Source organism: Canis lupus, chromosome 13 (assembly GCF_003254725.2).
Source record: "Canis lupus dingo isolate Sandy chromosome 13, ASM325472v2, whole genome shotgun sequence".
In the NCBI taxonomy this organism is placed as follows: Eukaryota; Metazoa; Chordata; class Mammalia; order Carnivora; family Canidae; genus Canis; species Canis lupus.
This window is the reverse complement of record NC_064255.1, coordinates 31,545,709-31,559,627: the sequence shown is the minus strand read 5'-3', so window position 1 is coordinate 31,559,627 and position 13,919 is coordinate 31,545,709. Positions and strand designations below refer to the sequence as shown.

Here is a 13,919-nt window from a genome sequence, read left to right as displayed (position 1 = left end):
TTCATCACTTATATACAACACCTAGTGCTCATCACAAGTGCCCTTGTTAATCCCCATCTCCCATCTAGGTCATCCTCCACCCACTTCCCTCCATCAACCCTCAGTTTCTCTATCGTTAAGAATCTCTTACAACTTGTTTCTCTCTCTCCCTTTTCTCTTTCTCCCTACCCATATGTTCATCTGTTTTCTTACTTAAATTCCACATATGAATGAGATCATATGGTATTTATCTTTTTCCGTCTGACTTATTTCACTTAGCAAAATACTCTCTGGCTCTATTTGCATCATTGCAAATGGCAAGATTTCATTCTTGTTGATGGCTGAATAATATTCATATATATATCTTCTTCATCCATTCATCAATTGATGGACATTTGGGCTCTCCAGAGTTTGACTATTGTTGATAATGTTACTATAAACATTGGGGTGCGCATACCCCTTCAAATCTGTATTTCTGTATCCTTGGGTAAATATCTAGTAGTACAATTGCTGGATCATAGGTTCTATTTTTAACTTTTTGAGGAACCTCCAAACTGTTCTCCAGAGTGGCTGCACCTGTAGGTCTTTTAAAATCAAATAACTGATACACTAGTCTCTGATATCTCTAAGATTACTTCTGGTTGTAGAGTTATTAGAATTTTTTATTATGACCACTTCCCCTCCAGCAATAATAAGTTTTACATCACAACCCACTGTGTGTTCTTAATCAGAAACAGTATTGTCTTACATTAAAGAACCAAACAAACACTAACTTGTTTTCAGGACCTATTCATGGCTGGCAACCTGAAGTTCGAAAACCTTTGAGTTAAGACATTTTGTCCCATGCAACCCCTTATTAAACTATGCCATGCTTGGAAAAATATTTTTATTAGTGATAATAATAATGATGATGATAATAAATAACACATAACAATATAATTAAGTAGTAAATCTAATGTGTGCAGTTCTTCAGAGCCCAAAGAACCCCATCACACAGAGCGTCTCCTTTATTTATATTGTATCAACTCTAATGAGGGTAAACTCATTTTTCACATGCAAAAACTAGCTCAGAGGGCAATAATATGCCTAAGACCACTTTGCAAGCTACTGCTGGAGCCAGGGCTCAGACCAGGACTTTAAACAACTTGTTCAGACCTTTTTCTCCTCATTAAATGCCAATTAAAGATATGGATAATTTAGATGAATTGTATTTGTTGCTCTGCTACAGAAGCCTGCTCTTCTGCATGGCACAAACTAGACCTCCCTTAGACCCCACTCACATATCTCATATCTCCTTCGGGGCAGAATTAATCAGTCCTGGCTTTGCACTCCTGCTGCATGTTATTCTTACTTTGATTATAGCTCTTTCTAATGTCCCATTAATGTGTGCTTCCCATTTATAACTGTAATGCTTGGATATAGTGGGTGGTCATTAATTCATTTACAAAGTAACATTCATTGTACTCTGTGTTCTACATCTTGGCTGTGCTCTTGAGTACTTGCTGAATAGCAAGCTGAAATGCCTGGGAATATATTAATATTCCTCATTATCTGCCAATTTTGTGGGAGGAATCAGAATACACATTCTACAGCGAGAGTGTCAGATGATGGGGTTCTTCTAGTGGTTTGATGACTTTTGATGGGACCCATATGGATCGTGGTATCCACAGGAAATGTTACTCATCCCTGCACGTGGCTGCATAAGGAATTAACTACAGTGTTACCAGTAGAATTGTATAGTCAGGTAGACTGCAGATGGTGTGATGCTCAGTGAAGTCATCATCTGGGGACAGTGAAAGGGCAGATTTTTAATTTATGTGCTGGTGAAGACCTACAAAATGCAGGAATTATTACTCTGATACTGTTTCTTGAGCAGCAGGGATCAGATTGTATGGAGCATGCAGGGTTCTTTGAGAGAGTAGAGTGAAGGTTTGGGGGTCAGAGTGCCCTGTGTTAGGCTGTCCTTTCTTGTCCTTTCCCCCTCTTTTTTCTTCCCCCAATAATCATAGGTGTGACTCAGTGCTGGGTAAAACTACCAAGTCCTTGCTCTTCATGGAGCTTCTATTACAGTAGAAGACAGATAACAAGCATTTAAAAAAATATACAGTACTTTCAGAAAGAGATAATTACTATGCAGAATGTAGAGCAAGGTAATGGGTTAGAAGGTAACCGGGTGTAAGAAGGCGCTTCGTCAACTGGGGTGACTTCATTCTAGGAAGGCTTTCCAAGGAGCTGGCCTTGACACTACCACTTGAATGATGGGAAAGAAGAAGCTATGCACACTCATTGAGGAATAGCAATTTAGGCCGAAGGGACAGCACAGGCAAAAGCTTATGGAAATAAGCCTGGTGGGTTCAAAGAACAGAAAGGAGATCGGGTGTTGCTGGAACAGATGAGGCAAGAAGGAGAGCGATAGGAGATAAGGTCACAGGAAGACTAGGGAGCTGGTGTTGTGCACACAGACCAGCTACCTAATTCATGGTGCCTGGTACAGAACAGAAATGCAGGCGTCCTTACTCCAAAATCCCTAAAGCTTCCAAGCCAGAGATAGCAGAGCACTCAACCAACTATGGGGCCTCCTGAGCACGAAGGCACAGGTCAGACACTCATAAAGCCAACATGTGTGTAGGCTGAGAAGCCACTGAAATTGGGGGCACACTGAACAATTCGCCCCGAGTCACTGGCTGCTCTGAAGGAGGTACAGCAGGGGAGAGATGGAAACAGGGAGACCAGCTGGAGGGTAGCCCTGTCTTCCCAGGAAGGAGGTGCTTGGATCCAACCTACCATGTCTTTTGGAGGTAGAAGCTTCAGGACTGGCTGGTGGGTTGAATGGTGTTTGAGGGGCAGATGGAACCTGAGGACATCTTCTAAGTTTTTGCTCTGAGCTGTCCAGTAGATGCTGATGTCCTTCGCTGTAACGGGAAAGACCAGGGGGCAAACGGGTGGTGGAAGAAATCAGAGTCCTTTTGGAACTCATGTCAAATTCAAGATGTGTATCAGATATCCAAGTGGGGCGGGCAAGCTGGAAGCGTGGCGCAGAGGAGGGTGGTAAGGACCAGAGGTGGAATCCACTTCGGCGAACGGATGCTGTGGAGACGAGCTGTCCGAGGACGACCGCATTCCGAGCTATCCACACTCCCCACAAACACGGGAAGCACGAGCTGCCGGGTCCAGTCCTAGCTCAGCCACCCTCGTCCCTGTGCCCTGGGGTACATTTCTTGGCCTCTTTGTGTCCACAGAATAAGAACCCACATGCACATCTCCTAGTTGCGGAGACTAACAAGCGTAATGTATATAATGTCCAGTGCAGAGCCTGGCACGTGGAAAGCCCCGTATGGATGGTGGCTGTGGGTAATATCCATGCAACATTCATGCAAATCAGCTTACCTATGAGATGAGATCAGTTTCCCTGAGAATATTGTGCTTATGGAAGTTTGGGATTCAAACAGAATGGGGTCAGCGCTGCAGGTGGGCAGGAAGTATTCACGACTCCCTCCCCCGACCCTTAGGAATATCAAGGATTTGACTTTCTTTAAAGGTAGACTCGGTTAAGGGGCCAGACTCTTGCATAAAAACTTCCCTTTTTTTTTCTTTCACATATTTGCTGCAGACTACCTCTGTTGTGTGCCTCGATTCTCCTTGAGTACAACCTTTGAAGGTCCCAGCTAAGAATCCAGACCACCCGGCATATTAAAATTAAGCCAGAGAGGGTTTGGCTCCAGAAAGTACAAGATGGTCAGGACTACCTGGGATCTGATGTGGAGGTGCTGATTGCATCTGAAATCTGAAAGATGAGAAACTCCCCCCCCCAAAAAAAGACCTCATGAACCAGGAGGAGAGGCCAGACCTGGTTTCCTGGAGAAGGCTGGGACATCCTACCTCTGCCAGCAGTGGTCCCAGCATCTCCTGCCGTCAAGGCTCTGACAGCTGTGCATGCTATCATCTTTATCTTAATTGCTTAAATTATGAAATGTACTAAAAAAGCACTGGGAATGATGAACATTCCCTCTGTCCCAATGTTTGCTTCATAAATTATTAAAAAGTAAAAGAAAAAAAATCATAAAATGGAAGTCCCTCATTCACTCTCCTTCTCTCCCAAGGTAATCAGGATCTAAAACTTGGCATATCGTATCAAACCATGTTTTTATATTTTGACTGTACATAATAGCTCTGCAAGCAATATATATTTTTGTTTTGTGTGTATTAAAGCGTCTGCATTTTTTTTTGTGGTTTGATACCAATGAATGTTTTTGTAATTTGATTTCCTCCTTCCACGCTCTGTTAAAAAATATGTTTTGTTCATTAATTTTCACCGCTGAGTAAGTAACCCACACATACATCACAATTCATCCATTTCTGTCTTGAAGGATAAGTAGGTTCTTTTCTTCCTTCTCACCCACTGTCACACAGCGTGCTGCTCGAGCGCCCCAGCCTGAGCACTTGTGCACAGCGCCAGCATCTCCCAGGGCGCAGGGCCCACGGGGCAGGAGAGTGGAACACGCTCATCTCCATTGTCACCAAATTCCATCCGCCTGCGTTCTAAGAGGCTTCCCTAATTTATGTCACCACCAGTGACTGTGAAAGTTGTCATTCTTCCATAGTCTCACAAATATTAGCTCTTCGCTCGCCTGTGGGGTCTGTCGTTTTTGTTTGATTTCTCTGATTTCTGGTGGGATGTACCCCTTTCCAGATACCCATTTGGCCAAGTCACCTTGGCTGGCTTTTTCGTACGTACAGCCAAATGTCATTCCTAACAGAGGCAGGCCTTTTTTGGCCCACGTTAACTGGCTTTCCAGGAATCACACCGGGGCTCAAAGAGGGAACTGGGGGTGGGGGTGGGGTGGGGAGTGAAGCAGAGGGTAGCAGGTGCCTCAAAGGACAAACTTTATCAACTTCACGATTTTGCCAGGGATGCTAATAAATGTTCCAATTCAATTTAATCCTCAGTTGTTCAAGATCAAACCAAACTATATTTCTCCAAATTTGGATCTGCTCTGCTGACCCGCGGCTCCTCCTCACTACCCCTTCCATGTGTGTGCTTGGAGGGACTCTGGGCATCTTGCCCAAAACCTTCCAGAGACTCTGTCTGGACTTAAGAGAAACCTCCATGCAGTTCAGTCCTGCAAATATTTATCAAGTGCCTACGATGAACAGCTCACTGTATTTTCCATCAAATAGGACATATTCCCTTTGAGAGGCAATTAACAAAGTGATTTTTAAAAGGAACAGATGTGTCACTGCCCACCTTTCTCTCCTGAGCAGCCCCAAACCCGAACAAGTGACAGTTTCTTCTCAGCTTCCCAGCCAGACTTGACTTTAAAGCGCCACTGACAGTCACCAGGAGGGGTCTGGGACTCTGCAGCCTTCTGCCCTGACCACATGGCCATATCCCTGCCTGGGATTCCCCTCAGGTGCCATCCTGCCTCTCTCTGCACATCATCAGGAGAGCTCCTGCCACAGACTTCAACCACATTTGGACGTTAAAAAAAACACAGATGGCATTGTGGTTTCAGGCTAATTGCAGCATATTTATTTGATAATCGATTCTCATTATGCACTCGTCAAAGGCTTATGGAAACCAGTGGTGGCTCCATCCCTATGCCTGTCAGGTCTGGTTAATAAAAATGGACACACACACACCCCTACCCCCACCCCCACCCCCCAAAAAAAACTAAAGAGAGGAAAATTGCTAGGCTAAGAGTGGTCTTGGGATCAGGAGGCAGGGGGTAAAAGGGAAAGAGCATTTCCAGGTGGTTAAGGTAAGACAGCTCCAAGCCTGATGGGCGGTACCTGCCCCAGGGAAGTTCTAGCTCTGCTTAGGGCCTGAGGCTCCCCAGATCAGAGTAGAGGAGCAGGGAAGAGGTGCCTAACCAGTCTCTGGCCTTCCCTACCCTTGACTTGGTGCCCTGCCCTAGTGAACTTCCCTACACAGACTTTGCTCTTTGCCTTGGGGTATTGCACACACTGTGGAGCTGCTTTGACTCTGGCTCCCTCGGCTCCCTGGGCTTTTCCACCTTGCAATTGAATATAATCCAGAGGTTAAGAACATAGGCTGGAGACAGACCATGCACGTTGGATCCCAGGCCCACCCCTATTTGCCATTGTCTTGCACAGGTGGCCTGATGCTTCCCAGTCACAGTGCACAGTGACTGCCAGCAATAGTCCACCATGGCTCTGATGACAGGGTCCAACCCTCCAGATTCAGAGATGCTATTTCCTTTGTTGCTTGTTACTTTTGCTCTAGTATTTCCCACTCTTTCCTATTCAAAAAAGGACTTGAGGCATCAGCTCCTTCCAACCTGGTGTCCCACTACAGGAGGCCAGTTGATGGGAACAGAGCTTGGGCCACCATTAAAGATGCAAGCTCTTGATTCTATATTGGGTCCCCTCAATCCAGCTGTGTGACCTAATCCATCCCTGGGATCCACCTCCAGTACCTCTGAGTGTGGGATCTTGGCTTTGAGCAACTCAGATTTCTTTGTTCACCTCCTTTCCACCCCACCTTCTTCCCATTCCTTTTCTCTATCCCCACCTCATTTCCCATCCACCATCTTTGCCTGTTGAGCTCACCATAGGATTGAAATGTTTTTCCTAGCCCCACATTTGTCTGAGCCTGTGGCTTCTTCTACAACCCACAGGGAGTTTTATAATCCACCCCAGGTTCTTATCTTCCATTTTATGGGTTGACTGATTAATTTATGAATGCATTCATTCTTTATTCTTTCATCAGGTATTTATTGCTGCCATTGTCATTCAGATTGGAGGTTGGAAACCAGAAGTATTACTAATAATTAGGGGATGACTGTCTCTGGATGAGCAGGAATCCATCTAGTGCAAGAGGAAAGTCACAAAAGAAATAGCAAAACAGCTCTAAAATTTCCAAATAATTTTTATTTACATAAGTTGTCTTATACTCCCACCTTCCATGTGACTTATTTATTATAACAATTGAATTTCACCTAATCTTACGAGAGGTCACCTAACTTCCCAGGGTTGCACAGCTGTTTATTAGCAGGAGTAGGAACTACACCCAGACCCTCTGAACTCAAACTTGCACTGTCTTTCCATTAAAAGACCTGCGTACAGTTGGAAGAGCCAGGGCCACTGGCAGGCTCGCAGTGGCTCCCACTGCCATTTGAAAAGGGCAAAACCATGCAGATGTTAAAGGAAACTAACCCCCCCCCCCCACACACACACACACACTGGTCTTCCCTCTTGCATTAGGTGAGTACAGAGTAAACCAGTTCTTGTAATCCCATGACGATTTCTTACCTCTGTATATAGATCTTGGAAGTCCCCAAGCCACCATCCTGAGCACATTGATAAATGAAGAGGTTTTACCATCAGCAGGTCACAAACAGACCAAGGGATGCAAGGAAATTGAAATCTGCAGGCAAGGATGGAGAGAGTGGATAGAGGCAGTCCAGAAGGCAGGGAAGTGCTGGGTGCAGCCTTTTTCCGACAGGCCCTGAAGAATTCTGGGCTGGTGACTATGTCCCTGCTTCTCTTCTTCACACTCCTCTGGGATAGAACCATCTGAAATGCTGCTTCTTGCTGTAGCAGCAGGAGTCCCAGTCCCCATGGAGGGTGGGCACTGGGGCCTGGGAATCCTGTCTGGGAGGTCCCTGTTTGGAGAGTCTGGAACTGTCAAGCTCCAGGGACGTTCCTGAGTCCAGCTGGCCCTGGGCTCAGCAGGCTTCCCTCCCATGTCCCTGTGCCCCCTGTCCTCAGCGCCCTCCTGCCATCCCCCTCCTCGACATTGCCACTCCCAAGACAACAGCAAGGGTGAGCCCCCAAGCAACTGCCTGTCCCCTGCTGCATTCAAAGGGGACCCTCTGAATGGACCGTGAAGGTCTTACTTCCCAATGAGAAAAGGAGGGTATGGATGAGAGAAGAGACAAATGGGGATGGAGGAGGACAAGCACTACAGAAGGTTGGACCCTGGGTTTTGCTCTGTGCTACTGATCCTGCTGGACTCCAGATCCCCATGCTCATCCTACTGGAAGTCCTTGTACATGACCTGAAGGCAAAATTGGGGCTCATTGATAGGGGAGGACAAGGAGTCCCAAGCCCCTATCATGTGCCAGAAGTTGTGCTGGGGTCATAACTGAGATTCATAGAATTCTCAGAAGAAGACTAAATCACCCCTTACTGTGCCCATTCTACAGATGAGGGAGGAAGAAGATGTGAAGCACACAAGATGGCACAGCTAGATGGTCAGCACCCAGGTCCCAGCCTCCTCCAAGTACTCATTTCAGTGTCCTCTTGTCCCAGAGCTGGGGCCCTCTGACTAGGGAATCTCCATTTGCTGAGGGCAGATTTGGGGGCTCTTTCCCCACACCAGTCCATGATGCCTCGTGCCTTCCATCATCTGCACAAGGTGCTGGAGCCTGACTGCAGGGCTGTGGGGCACAAGATGCCCAGAGGGACCTGCCCAGAGCTGTTAGTGGGTTTTGCTGCTCTGTTGTCTACTCTGAACAGAAGCCAGCAGTTGGGGTGAGAGCTTAGAGGTAGCTGCCGAGTGTACAGAGACTTGGGTGCTGGTGGGGCCAGAGAAGCCCCGCTGCGGTAAGGCAGGTGTGGGGGGTTTCTTACATATCCAAGCCTCCACAATGCAGCTGGAGTTCAGGCTCAGACTCCCACTCCCCCCAACCCAGCCCCAGCAAAGAGTGGGCACGGCCACAGGGGGCTCCAGCCACAGGCTGCAAAAGAGTTTATTTATACATTATCAACAACCACTAATCCTGAGCACTGCCTTCATACCAACTACCCACTCAGCCCCCAGACCCCTTCTGGGGAGCCAGTGTTGTCCTGTTCCCGTTATGCAGGCTGGGATGTGGAGGCTCAGAGAGGCTGAGTGACTTAACCACGACATATAACTAAAAGTAGCAGATGGAGGACACCAACCCAGACTTTCCGGGAGAGCAACCTTGCTCTCCTACAAGCCAGGTCTCCCTAAGGCTTGCAGGTTTGCTTTTGTCATCCTAGAGGTAGCCCAGAGTCCATCAGAATTAGGTGAGCATGTGAAATCGGTCATCAGCGACCATGTATTCCATAGCTCCTGGGTGGTTAGAAGTGTGCCAGGTGCTGAGGGACTCGGGGCACCAAAGACTCAGAAGGCCATGAGCCTATTCGTCAGATACTCATGTGTGGAAGCTGAGACTGAATGCAAGAGAAAAAGGAGATATTTACCAGATATATATATGCCTTGTAGGGCACTGTGGCCGGCTTGCCACCCCTCACCCCACAGGCCCCATCAGCCTTCTCCTAAAGCCACACCACCCCAATTATCAAAAAATGCTAAGTAAATGTAGCATCAGGACAAGGCTCTTGGACCCAGCTTCCTACCAGATTCAACTCCCTCATGACTTTTTCTCCTGACACAGGATGTAATGCAAGTATCTCATTGGGGAGCCCATCCAAGAAGCATTTATGGAGGAGAAAGACAGAGAAAGGAAGGAAGCCAATGCATGGTACATCAGTGAGCAATCGAAGCTGAATCTCAGAGGGGACCTCCGGGACTCAGTGTGGAATATGCCTCAGAGATGTCCCCTAGGAGGGCAAGCTTGGGCATTTACACATCAACTCCCTTGTCACTGGTGAATGCTGCTCCTGGGATCCTTCTCTTTGATCCTGTCCACCTGCCCTGTGCCTAGGAGGACCATGTTCATGGACCAGAGGATGCTCTCAGGCAGGGTCCCACATGCTAGCAACAAGGAGCCTCTGTAGGGAAGATGGGTATTGGGGATATGAATGGGGCCCCAAGAACATCTGTGGCAGTCTCCCCTGTAGAAATGCTGGAGCCACCTGGTGGGCTGCCAAAGGGAAGAGGTCCCGAGAGGCCTAAGGTATGACCATAGCTCCTCTGCTAACAAGCAGGTGATCTTGGATGGGTTACTTTCCTTCTCTCTCTCTCTTTTTTAAGGTTTATTTATTTATTTGGGAGAGAGAGAGAGAGAGAGACCACACTTGAGTGGGGGAAGGGCAGCAGGAGAGAGAATCTGAAGCAGGTTCTGCATCCAGCAGGGAACCCGATGCAGGGCTTGATCCCACAACCATGAGATCGTGACCTGAACCAAACGAAACCAGGGGTCTGACGCTTAACCGACTGAGCCAGCCAGGTGCCACTTTCCTTGTCTTCTTCAATCGCTATATCCGGAAATGCCATTTATTGCCAGAAAAGAGTCCCTGTATACATACCAGGCCTTGAGAAGAGTAAGTAAAATACTGCTTGTGAAGCGTTTGACTCCTTGAGGACGTTCGGTACAGGACAGCCATTGGTACAACTGTTCTCAAACACCGGCCAGCTCATGTCACATAAACCATAAATCACCTAGGAATTTGGAAAAGTGAAAGGGCTGTGTGGTCTGGGGGATTGTTATGGATGAGAATTGGATGAACGTTGGGACTGATATAAAATGAATACATCAACGTCACAGAGAATTCAGAGGCATGGAGTAAAACATTCCCCAAGCCCACCCCCCAGCAGGCTTCCTTACATGCATGGTCATGCCGCCATCAGCATGGCAGGCCATTTCCCGTCCCACCATCATCACCTTTACACATGGCGACATTTACCTCTTTCTTCATTGTTAGACATTTTGAGTCTTTTCAATTGTAACAAACAGCATCAGGATGAGTGCCATCATGTATGGCACTGCTTTTTAAGTTTCAGGGTAAGTCCTAAAATTGCATTTCTAGGAAGTAGAACCACAGGGCCAAAGGGTATGAAGGTTCTGGGGACTCTATAAATCACATCAACGTGCCATACAAAAGGGTTATAATGTGTGACTACATCACCATCAAGCTATGACAGTAGTGATCTGGTCACTGCCTCTCACTCACCAGGACAGTGATAGCTTAACTAAATTAAGAAGTTCAAATGGTCACTTGGTCTCCTGTAAATTTGTTTGCTAACTACTTTTATTGAAATACAATTCAATTGCTGTACAACTCAACAATTCCAAGCGTACTACTCAATGGTTTTTAGTATCTTCTCAGAGTTGAACAACCATCACCAAAATCCATTTCAGGACATTTCATGGCCCTAAAAAGAAACTCTGTACTCTTCAAGTATCATTTTCTAATCCCTCACCTCTTCCAGCCCTAGGAAACCACAAATGTACTCTATCTAGATTCACCTATCATGGACAGGTTGTAAAAATGGAGTTATATTATGTGGGTCTTTACGAGTGGCTGCTTTCACCTGGCATGTTTTCAGATCCATTTTTAGCACTTCATTCTTTTTTTTGTATATAAAATAAGAATGCATTGTATGGATATACCATGTTGTGTTCATCAGTGGATGGGCATTTGGGTTGCTTCCACCTTTTGGCTATAGTGAATAATGTTGCCATAAATATTTATGTACAGGATTTTGTGTGGACCTGTTTTCCTGTCTCTTGGGTATACGCCCAGGGGTACAACTGCTGGGTAAGATGGTAACTCTGTTTCACTCCATGAGGAACTGCCAGGTTCCTTTTCAAAGTGGCTGCCCCATTTTACTCTCTCTCCAGCAGCATATGAAGATACCAATTTCTCAACATCCTTGGCAACACATTATTATTTGATTTTTTTTAATTTTAGCCATTCTAGTGGGTGTGAAGTGGTATCTCACTGTGGTTTGATTTGCATATTCCTGATGACTAATGATATTAAGCATCCTTTCATGTGCTTATTTAACATTTGTATCTCTTTGGAGAATGTCTACTTAGTCATTTTTAATTGGATTATTTGTCTTTTTATTTTTGAATTGTGAGAGCTCTTTATATATTTGTTCTAATGTCAATTGGATTTGATAAATAGTGAGATTGTGTATTTTTCTAGGATTTATTCATCAGTTATAATAAATGAAAGAATTTGGATGAAGGCATGATAGTGAGAGTATCTTAAGTAACCCCAAGAGCAAAGGGGAAGGTATCAATGTGGACATTTGTATAAAGAGATAATCATTCAATGACTCTTTCATCTAAAAGAAAATTTTAAGCACATTTCCTTTCCAGGAATTATATTATGACATAAAATAGTGCACATGACAGAAATAGTCTCTGTCTTTTTGGAACACACTTCTGAGAGAGATTTACAAAGTAAACAATAGGTGTTTATAAGTTGGGATCTGTGCCATCCTGGAAAACAAATGGGACATAGAGTGAGGCAATCCTATAGTGAGATTTCATTTTGAAAGTGATTCAGGGTGAGTGTTCCAAACTCTGACCCTAAGAAGAACATTTGCATTATGAAGTATTCCCAGGGCAAGGCTGGTGGTGGAGTGGAGAAGGGAGCAGTGGGACAGAGATAGTAAGAAAACAAGCAAGTGAGTGAATTCAAGGAAAGTCCCAAGGAAGGAACAATGGTTCCACTAACAGGGGAGCTGTGGAAACAGTGTAGGGCATAGCTTTCCAAAACAGCAGCAGAAAAGCTGAAGTATTTATACTCTGGCATCCTTCTCACTGTTAAGGGTTATGCCTGGGGTGTGTAAATGCCCAAACACTTTCAGCTCCCCTTGCATTCCAGCAAAGCAGCTTCTGGCAGACCAAGGGCAGCCTGCCAACAAAGAGACTCAGATGCTGACTGTTGGGAATGAAAGCACATTCTGGAAGCCAGTGTGCAAACAAATGATGGAGGTTTCTGATCTGAGGGGATGCGAGCACATGAGCACCATGTGTATCTACTGCAAATGGGCAGACCGAGGAAGGCTCCTCAGAGAAGGAGACACTTAAAAGATGAGAAGGAGCAGAGGAGAATCAAACCAGCAGAGGAAGCCAGGCACATGAAAGCCATTAGGTGGGCCAGACTCAGGGTTCTCCAGAAACTGAAAGAGCCATGGACAGTGGTGGATTGGGAACAGGCTTTCATAACATCTATTTCAGTCTTCCTGTTCTCTAAAGGGGAGGGGGAAGGAAGCAAAGGCTCAGAAGCCCTGAGCAACTTGCCCAGGTTCAGGTGACCAGCAAGGAACGCCCAGGGCAGACACCCGGGCTGAGGTGCAGGAGCAGTTGGGGTGGGGGGCGGGATGCAGGTTAGGACCCCCTGTCTGGGGGCTGTTAAGGATCTGGAGATGCAACTCAAACAGAGTGGTGAAAGAGAATGGGCAGGAACATCTGAACTCCAGCTCTGCCCCCCCTGACCCAGGGTGCCTCCTGTGCTTGCTACAGCTCCTTCTCGAGGCAGAAAAGCTTCTCAAGTACGTGGATGCAACTGAACAGATCCAGTTATAAATAAAGTGACAGATACCATAGCAACAGAGAAAGCAAAATGAAATACATCATCTTATTGTAAAGGGCAAAACCTATGCTATATATACAGCAAGTGAGCAACTCCCTCCTCTTTCCAGCGCTTTCCTGCACAAATACTCCACACTTCACACGTATCAGACCCGCTCCTCAAGCAAAGCAATGCTAATGCCGAATTTCTACATGTCTCCACACACATCTATTTGTGTGCACAGTGTTTAGTTATATAAAAGTGCCTATAGCTCTGTTTATAGCGACATGCATTAGATTAAAGATGCACATATTATATATCTGCAAAATACTGAATATCCCGGGGGTAGGATCTGTGGCAGATGCATTTTCCAAAGATGGCGGCAGCAACATCTTGCATCCCATGTGTTTGTCTACAATGAGACTTTGACACTCCTCTCCTTGACCCAGGAGGGTCTATGATACCCTTCCCCTTGAGTCAGAAAGGGCTTACTAGGGCTTCACCTAACAGAGTCCATGAAAGTGAAGCTGTGTGAGTTCTGCTGACAAGCTGGAAAAAAGCCAAGCAGGTTGCACCATCTTCTCTTGGGATGCTGGTTCTGGGGAAAGTCAGCCCCCACGTAAAAAGTCCAATGACCCTGAGGGCATCATGCTGGAGAGGCGAGGTATTGATGCTTCAAGTAAGAGTGTCGGCTGAACTCTAGTCACACATACTGAGATGCCAAACATGTGAGGGAA

The 13,919-nt window shown here is 46.1% G+C and overlaps 1 long non-coding RNA gene across 1 annotated transcript in view; it reads right to left on the bottom strand.

The window, feature by feature from the left end:
- LOC125752337 (uncharacterized) overlaps positions 1-4,455 on the bottom strand; it is a 61,124-nt gene extending 56,669 nt beyond the window's left edge. The window contains exons 1-2 of the long non-coding RNA XR_007401598.1: positions 4,318-4,455; positions 2,764-2,891 (exon numbers count right to left, since the gene is read on the bottom strand). This is a non-coding gene — a long non-coding RNA (uncharacterized LOC125752337). The remainder of the gene's footprint in view (positions 1-2,763; positions 2,892-4,317) is intronic.
- Positions 4,456-13,919: the final 9,464 nt, after the last annotated feature.